The sequence below is a fragment of the Sardina pilchardus genome, chromosome 2 (genome assembly GCF_963854185.1).
Source record: "Sardina pilchardus chromosome 2, fSarPil1.1, whole genome shotgun sequence".
Classification (NCBI taxonomy): domain Eukaryota; kingdom Metazoa; phylum Chordata; class Actinopteri; order Clupeiformes; family Clupeidae; genus Sardina; species Sardina pilchardus.
This window is the reverse complement of record NC_084995.1, coordinates 3,763,038-3,772,989: the sequence shown is the minus strand read 5'-3', so window position 1 is coordinate 3,772,989 and position 9,952 is coordinate 3,763,038.

Here is a 9,952-nt window from a genome sequence, read left to right as displayed (position 1 = left end):
TCTTACCAGCTTCCTGCCTGGTCTCCTCTGTAGGCGTGCGCCTCTTGCAAGAAGTTCAATATTCTCGTTGACACAGGGGAGGCAAAGAAAACTCGAAGAAAGACTCTGCTACCTTTTAACAGAATCCCTAACAAAGGGTTAGGGTTCTGACTTTATTTAATAAGAAAAAAAATCTTTTTGCTTTCAGTAGATGAAGTCCAAAAGAGGTGGTGGAGAGCTGTGTGTGAGAGCCCCGGTAACGGGACGCTTTTGTATTTCCCCAGCTGAACCTCAATCTATCACCTTTTATCACAGTCAGCTGTTTGTCTATCTCTTGTTTCTTTTTCTGTGGCTTCCCTCAACTCTTCACACTTAAAATTCAGACACAGCACACGGATGTTGCCTACGTGGGTCTACGCAGACACTATTACACTTAAAACACAGCATTACTCTATAAGCTTGACTAAAACACTTTAAAGGCTAAACAATCGTTCTTTAAAGGATTAAGCAAAAACACACTCTAAAGTTAAACAAAGCCACACTTAAGCTTTTACGTAAAATCACTCTTCTAGTCTAAGTAAATATTATTTTCACACCAGTTATCTATCATTGCTGCATTTGCACATTTTTATTTGGTTTAGAGCAAGCTGGAATCAAGCAGTTATATTAAGACTTCTATCTAGTGAACTATCTCATGTAATCTTTTGACTTTTCCACAGTTCACATTTTCTGCCACTTTCTACATACTGAACCTTGAAAACAAGGTGTTGGAGAGGCCTACATAGGCTAAGTGAAAGAACATTCAAAATGTTTATGTAGGCCTAGTTTTAGCCTACTACAAAAAGTGGCTCTTTCAAATGCAAATAGTCTCAATCGGTTTTATGAATGGACCTGCTGCAGGTGAGAGGACTGCAAATCCTTGAATTTTCTTTTATTGTTAATACGAAGCGCAATCGATACATTTTCTTTTAAAACATCGTAAGCTAGAAGATTCACGGTTTCTAATGGTGTCACTTCTGGTGACTTCTGGTGATTCAGATGTGTGTTTGGAACCGTTCAAATGATTTAGGGGGATTGAACATTAGTCAGGGTACTCTGCACTTTCTTTGCACAAGAGGCGTGCTCAATAGGTAGGCCTATAGTTCAAATGACTCTGTTCACTTTTGGATCTGATAACCAATCATGCAGATCAATGATCAGTGTGCCAACTGCCAAGTTTGTGATTGGACCCAGAAAATGTGGACAGGAAGCAGGAAAGATAGATGTGTAGGTTTCCAGCTTGAGCTGCAGGGCGAAATCCAAATCAATCCAAATCAGCATGGTTTACCCAGCCTATGATAGGCCTATTTCCTATCATATCTTATTTTATCCTATCTTGTTTTATCAGATATATCCAATGACTGCAGCAAATGCAGAATCTTTATCAGGTAAAAATGTTGTGCATTTTTTTAATGAAAGGGATTCCTGTCCTTGTATTGGCAAGTGATCAATGGCTGATCAGGGAGAAAAGTCTGCTCTAGAGGCAGCTGTTTAGCTGCATGTGAACTGTATAGATGGAGGGTTGTATTGTTTCCAGTAGAGGGCAGCACAATACTTTTACTGCTCATCAAACTGACCACAGAGTATAGCCTTTGTTTGTATTTGCATAGCCTATTTCACCCAATCCATTTAAACATTACAGGCTCAGATAATAAAGAAGAGGTTGCTAAAGTTTTTGACTGTATTCTAATTCATGGTTCTGTAAAACCCAAGAGAGACAATAAATTAACTTGTTTATAAATGATTATCTTGTCATTTATAAAATACTCTTCCTGCAGTCTCATTATTCATGTCTCAGATACTCTTTTTAGTCTTGTAGTCTTCTATTTTATATTATGATCTTTTTATTAGGGGCCAAGCAGCGAAGCTGCGAAGGCACCTATTGTGATTGTTAGTTTTCTTATTATAGTGCATGAAAATGCACTATACTGTTCTTCCTAGGCTTCTTCTTATTACAGTGCATGAAAATGCACTGTACTGTTATTCCAAGTCTTCTTATTACAGTGCATGAAAATGCACTGTACTGTTCTTCCTAGGCTTCTTATTCTTCTTCTTCTAACGCTCGCAATTCAGCTTCAACCGTTTAACGTAGAAACTTCATTCAAACGTTGTTGCGTAGGTCTTGCTTATGCCATGTGTGCTTTGTATTTTTCAACTTTGTAACTTTTATACTTTTTAAACTATGAATTAAAAAACGATTTCCCCATAGATTTAACATTGAGCTATTTCCCCATAGACTTAACATTGCTCATTATGACATCACGGCAGCAATTAGAATCTTACGCCAGGTGGCTGGCCACCTGGGCACCAACTGTCAGTTTCTCTGGCTTTAAGCATACAGTCTCTCAGAAGACTACATATCCTGTTTCACTACTTCCTCTGTCCACAACTGTTTCAAAATAAAGGTCCTCACTGCAATAACACACTATTAAATCATTTAACCATTGAAACTACTCAACTATTGAACTGTTCAACCATTCCAACTGTCAGTTATCATCCACTATGCCTCCAGTCAACTACATGAAACCTCCATGTACCTAGCAACCAACATAGCAACCATTAAAATTAAGTGTTTATGACCGTTTCCATAGCAACCAACATGATTATGCTGCAGTAACTTCTTGTTTCCTGATAGTGGCCACCATGGATACCCTAGCAACAAATGTTTCAAAATAAAAGTCCTCACTAGCAAGTTAGCTAGTTAGCATGGTTAGCATTGTTAGCATTTTTAGCATAACTGCAAAAAATCATCAACTAAGTTAGCTAATCAACCTGGTTAGCATTGTTAGCAAATTTAGCATTGTTAGCATTACTGCTAGAAATCATCGGTTAAGTTAGCTAATCAACCTGGTTAGCATTGTTAGTAAAGTTAGCATTGCTAGCATAATAAGCATTTTTAACGTAACTGCTAGAAATCATTAGCTAAGTTAGCTAATCAACATTTTAACATGAATAGAAATCATTAGTTAAGTTAGAACTGGAACGTTTCATCTTTAAACTGTCTACCTTCACACTATCAACTCTCTGTAAACTATGCAACCACCATGTTTACCCTAGCTACACCTTAGTAACCATATCTACATTATCTATCTATTTTTGCATTTTCATGCACTGGTAATTCCTTGGAATTGCATTTCTAGTTATTATTCCACTACTTCTTCTAACGCTCGCAATTCAGCTTGAACTGTTTAACGTAGAAACTTGATTCAAACTTTGCTACGTAGGTCTTACTTAGGAGACCTGTGGAATATATTTTTCAACTTTGTAACTTTTATACTTTTCAAACTATGAATTAAAAACTATTAAAAATGTCCCCATAGACTTAACATTGCTCATTATGACATCACGGCAGCAATTAGAATGTTACGCCAGGTGGCCAGTCCAGGTGCAGCAGCTCTCTCTCTCTCTCTCAGGCTACATACACTGGCTCTCTTGAGACTACATTTTCTGTTCCCCTGTATCAACATAAGTCTTCCTAATTCCATCCAACTTTCTATCCATTCATCTTCTTCAAACCATTCACTCATCCACCCATTCTAAACAGTCTGCCTATCAACATCAATTAGACAATCTACATTAAACTTTTAAACAATCTACTCTGTCTCAGGCTTTAAGCACACACTATGGCTCTCTTAAGACTAGCCAGTTAAATTGATTACACCTGATCTGTATCCACTACTCTCAGTAGAGAGCTGTGTCTCTCCATTCTACAAGAATATAAGGCACATTCCATCCAACTTTCTATCCATTCATCTTTTTCAGACCATTCACTCATCCACCCATTAAACTGTCTATCAACATCCATTAAACTCTCTGTCTATTAACATTAATTAGACTATCTACATTCAACTTTTAAATGATTTACTCTGTCTCAGGCTTTAAGCATACTCTGGCTCTCATAAGACTAGCCAGTTAAATTGATTACACCTGTATCAACTGTCAGTTTCTCTGGCTTTAAGCATACAATCTCTCTGAAGACTACATATCCTGTTAACTGTTTGCTCTGTCCACAACTGTTTCAAAATAAAAGTCCTCACTGCAATAATACACAATTAAATCATTTAACCATTGAAACTACTCAACTATTTAACTGTTCAACCATTCCAACTGTCAGTTATCATCAACTATGCCTCCAGTCAACTACATGAAACCTCCATGTACCTAGCAACCAACATAGCAACCATTGAAATTAAGCGTTTATGACCGTTTCCATAGCAACCAACATGATCATACTGCAGTAACTTCTTGTTTCCTGATAGTGGCCACCATGGATAACCTAACAACAAATGTTTCAAAATAAAAGTCCTCACTAGCAAGTTAGCTAGTTACCATGGTTAGCATAGTTAGCATAACTGCTAGAAATGATTAGCTAAGTTAGCTAATCAACCTGGTTAGCATTTTTAGCATAGTTAGCATTGTTAACATAGTTAGCATTTTTAGCATAACTGCAAAAAATCATCAACTAAGTTAGCTAATCAACCTGGTTAGCATTGTTAGCAATTTTAGCATTGTTAGCATTTTTAGCATTATTGTTAGAAATCATCAGTTAAGTTAGCTAATCAACCTGGTTAGCATTGTCAATAAAGTTAGCATTGTTACCATAGTTAGCATTGCTAAAAATGATTAGCTTAGTTAGCCAATCAACCTGGTTAGCATTGTTAGCATAGTTAGCATTGTTAGCATTATTAGCATAGTTAGCGTTTTTAACACAACTGCTAAAATGATTAGCTAAGTTAGCTAATCAACATGGTTAGCATTGTTAAGATAGTTAGCAATGTTAGCATAGTTAGCATTTTTAACATTACTGCTAGAAATCATCAGCTAAGTTAACTTATCAACCTGGTTAGCATTGTTAGCATAGTCAACATTTTAGAATACCTGTTAGAAATCATTAGTTAAGTTAGAACAGGAATGTTTAAGCTTTAAAATGTCTACCTTAACACCATCAACTCTCTTTAAACTATGCAACCACCATGTTTACCCTAGCTACACCTTAGTAGCCATATCTACATTTTTTTGCATTTTCATGCACTGGTAATTCCTTGGAATTGCATTTCTAGTTATTAAACTTCTTCTTCTAACGCAGCCAATTCAGCTTCAACCGTTTAACGTAGAAACTTCATTCAAACGTTGTTGCGTAGGTCTTGCTTATGCCATGCCTGCTTTGTATTTTTCAACTTTGTAACTTTTATACTTTTTAAACTATTAGTTAAAAACTATTACAATTTCCCCCATAGACTTAACATTGCTCATTATGACATCACGGCAGCAATTAGAATCTTAGGCCAGGTGGCCGGCCACCTGGGCACCAACTGTCAGTTTCTCTGGCTTTAAGCATACAGTCTCTCAGAAGACTACATATCCTGTTAACTGTTTCCTCTGTCCACAACTGTTTCAAAATAAAAGTCCTCACTGCAATAATACACTATTAAATCATTTAACCATTGAAACTACTCAACTATTGAACTGTTCAACCATTCCAACTGTCAGTTATCATCCACTATGCCTCCAGTCAACTACATGAAACCTCCATGTACCTAGCAACCAACATAGCAACCATTAAAATTGAGCGTTTATGACCGTTTCCATAGCAACCAACATGATTTTACTGCAGTAACTTCTTGTTTCCTGATAGTGGCCACCATGGATACCCTAGCAACAAATGTTTCAAAATAAAAGTCCTCACTAGCAAGTTAGCTAGTTAGCATTGTTAGCATAGTTAGCATTGTTAGCATAGTTAGCATTTTTAGCATAACTGCAAAAAATCATCAACTAAGTTAGCTAATCAACCTGGTTAGCATTGTTAGTAAAGTTAGCATTGCTAGCATAATTAGCATTTTTAGCGTAACTGCTAGAAATCATTAGCTAAGTTAGCTAATCAACATTTTAACATGAATAGAAATCATTAGTTAAGTTAGAACTGGAATGTTTCATCTTTAAACAGTCTACCTTCACTCTATCAACTCTCTGTAAACTATGCAACCACCATGTTTACCCTAGCTACACCTTAGTAACCATATCTACATTATCTATCTATTTCTGCATTTTCATGCACTGGTAATTCCTTGGAATTGCATTTCTAGTTATTATTAAACTTCTTCTTCTAACGCAGCCAATTCAGCTTCAACCGTTTAACGTAGAAACTTCATTCAAACGTTGTTGCGTAGGTCTTGCTTATGCCATGCCTGCTTTGTATTTTTCAACTTTGTAACTTTTATACTTTTTAAACTATTAGTTAAAAACTATTACCATTTCCCCCATAGACTTAACATTGCTCATTATGACATCACAGCAGCAATTAGAATCTTACGCCAGGTGGCCGGCCACCTGGGCACCAACTGTCAGTTTCTCTGGGTTTAAGCATACAGTCTCTCAGAAGACTACATATCCTGTTAACTGTTTCCTCTGTCCACAACTGTTTCAAAATAAAAGTCCTCACTGCAATAATACACTATTAAATCATTTAACCATTGAAACTACTCAACTATTGAACTGTTCAACCATTCCAACTGTCAGTTATCATCCACTATGCCTCCAGTCAACTACAAGAAACCTCCATGAACCTAGCAACCAACATAGCAACCATTCAAATTAAGTGTTTATGACCGTTTCCATAGCAACCAACATGATTATACTGCAGTAACTTCTTGTTTCCTGATAGTGGCCACCATGGATACCCTAGCAACAAATGTTTCAAAATAAAAGTCCTCACTAGCAAGTTAGCTAGTTAGCATGGTTAGCATTGTTAGCATAGTTAGCATTTTTAGCATAACTGCAAAAAATCATCAACTAAGTTAGCTAATCAACCTGGTTAGCATTGTTAGCAAATTTAGCATTGTTAGCATAGTTAGCATTTTTAGCATTACTGCTAGAAATCATCGGTTAAGTTAGCTAATCAACCTGGTTAGCATTGTTAATAAAGTTAACATTGCTAACATTATTAGCATTTTTAGCGTAACTGCTAGAAATCATTAGCTAAGTTGACTATTCAACATTTTAACATGAATAGAAATCATTAGTTAAGTTAGAACTGGAATCATTCATCTTTAAACTGTCTACCTTCACACTATCAACTCTCTGTAAATTATGCAACCACCATGTTTACCCTAGCTACACCTTAGTAACCATATCTACATTATCTATCTATTTTTGCATTTTCATGCACTGGTAATTCCTTGGAATTGCATTTCTAGTTATTCTTCTAACGCACGCAAATCAGCTAGAACCATTTAACGTAGAAACTTCATTCAAACTGCGTTACGTAGGTCTTACTTAGGACATGTGTGCTATGACTTTTCAACTTTGTAACTTTTATACTTTTTAAACTATTAGTTAAAAACTATTACAATTTCCCCCATAGACTTAACATTGCTCATTATGACATCACGGCAGCAATTAGAATCTTACGCCAGGTGGCCGGCCACCTGGGCACCAACTGTCAGTTTCTCTGGCTTTAAGCATACAGTCTCTCAGAAGACTACATATCCTGTTAACTGTTTCCTCTGTCCACAACTGTTTCAAAATAAAAGTCCTCAGTGCAATAATACACCATTAAATCATTTAACCATTGAAACTACTCAACTATTGAACTGTTCAACCATTCCAACTGTCAGTTATCATCCACTATGCCTCCAGTCAACGACATGAAACCTCCATGTACCTAGCAACCAACATAGCAACCATTAAAATTAAGTGTTTATGACCGTTTCCATAGCAACCAACATGATTATACTGCAGTAACTTCTTGTTTGCTGATAGTGGCCACCATGGATACCCTAGCAACAAATGTTTCAAAATAAAAGTCCTCACTAGCAAGTTAGCTAGCTAGCATGGTTAGCATTGTTAGCATTTTTTGCATTGTTAGCATTTTTAGCATAACTGCAAAAAATCATCAACTAAGTTAGCTAATTAACCTGGTTAGCATTGTTAGCAAATTTAGCATTGTTAGCATAGTTAGCATTTCTAGTATTACTGCTAGAAATCATCGGTTAAGTTAGCTTATCGACCTGGTTAGCAATGTTAGTAACGTAGCATTGCTAGCATAATTAGCATTTTAGCGTAACTGCTAGAGATCATTAGCTAAGTTAGCTAATCAACATTTTAACATGAATAGAAATCATTAGTTAAGTTAGAACTGGAATGTTTCATCTTTAAACTGTCTACCTTCACACTATCAACTCTCTGTAAACTATGCAACCACTATGTTTACGCTAGCTACACCTTAGTAACCATATCTACATTATCTATCTATTTTTGCATTTTCATGCACTGGTAATTCCTTGGAATTGCATTTCTAGTTATTATTATTCCTCTGGCATGGGAGTCTATGGCAGCCCATAGAACCGACTGGTCGAAAGTTGTGAAATTTGGCACACTGATTCGACAGTCCAATAATTAATGTCACCAAGTTTAATGATTCCACCTTGAGCCCTCTAGCGCCACCAACAGGTCAAAGTTTGACGTGCGTCCACGCACGTAACTTTTGACCCATGAGTCCGATTTTCAAAAATCAGGTATCGTTAGAATCCTTGGACCTGCTCGAGCTCAACGCACCCTGTGTCGTCATTTTCCGCCATGATGGATTTTCCGCCATTTTGGATTTCATCATAAACAATTTTTTTCACAAATTTTGTCCGATCAACACCAAACTTGACACGGACCATCTGCAGACTATGCCTCACCAACGCATTACGTTTTGTCTTCGGAAGTATTACCGTTCACCCATAACAGCCAATCGAAATTCACGGCGAAGCCGCCAAACAGGAAGTGGGCTTATATTTCAGCAACCCTTGCACGCATCAAAACCAAACTTAGTACATGGACTCGTGACCCCATCAGGAGGACACTCAATACATTTGGTGACCTTTGACCTCTAGGGGGCGCTGTAATTCAGAAACATGCTTTTTGCCCTATAACTGCTGTTGTGCTTAGAATTACAATGTACTAGTGATGTCTAGTAATACTTTGGAAGATACTTATGTCGACAGATGACAACTTGTGACATCAACGTAACTGATTCGGCCGCCATATTGGATTTAATCAAAAACACTAACAAATGTCCCTAGGTCACAAATTTCAACTGATCCTCACCAAAATTGGCACAGACCATCTTCAGACCATGCCTTGTTAGTGTTTTGATTTCTGTAACAATTGACAGAAGCTTTTGCCCGTTGCAGCCAATTGAAATTCGCGGCAAAGCCGCCAAACAGGAAGTGAGCCCATATCTTATCTGCCTTTGCATCTATCAACACCAAACTTAGTATATGGACTTGTGACCCAATCGGGACGACGCCCAATACATTTGGTGACCTTTGACTTCTAGGATGTGAAGCCGCCAAACAGGAAGTGAGCTCATATGTTAGCAACCTTTGAATCTATCAAAACCAAACTTAGTGCATGGACTCGTGACCCGATCGTGAGGACGCTCAAGAAATTTGGTGACCTTTGACCTTTAGGATAGCTTCAATTAGCAAAAATGCAAGTTGGCTTGTAACTTTTGACGTGTTAAACATGAAAATTGTTCTGACTGCTTACAGCCATATGTCTCATTGCCGCATTGAGCCAACAGCGTCGAGTTGTCGTGGTTACTCCGGCCTACTGCTTGGCCCCTACATTGCTGCTTGCAGCCATATTTATTATTATTATTATTATTATTGTTATTATCATTATTATTATTATTATTATTATTATTATTATTATTATTATTATTACTATTATTATTACTATTAATATTACTCTTTGCCCATCTTTGCTTTTATCTTCTATTACTATTTGTTTTTTGTTTATTTAAAGCACATTGAATGACCTCTGTGTATGGAATGTGCTATATAAATAAACTTGACTTGACTTGACTTGACTTGTAAATCACTGTTCTCTGTAAAATCTCAGGTTTCTGTAGGCTATAAGCCAAGCAGTCTATTACTAAAAGATCAGT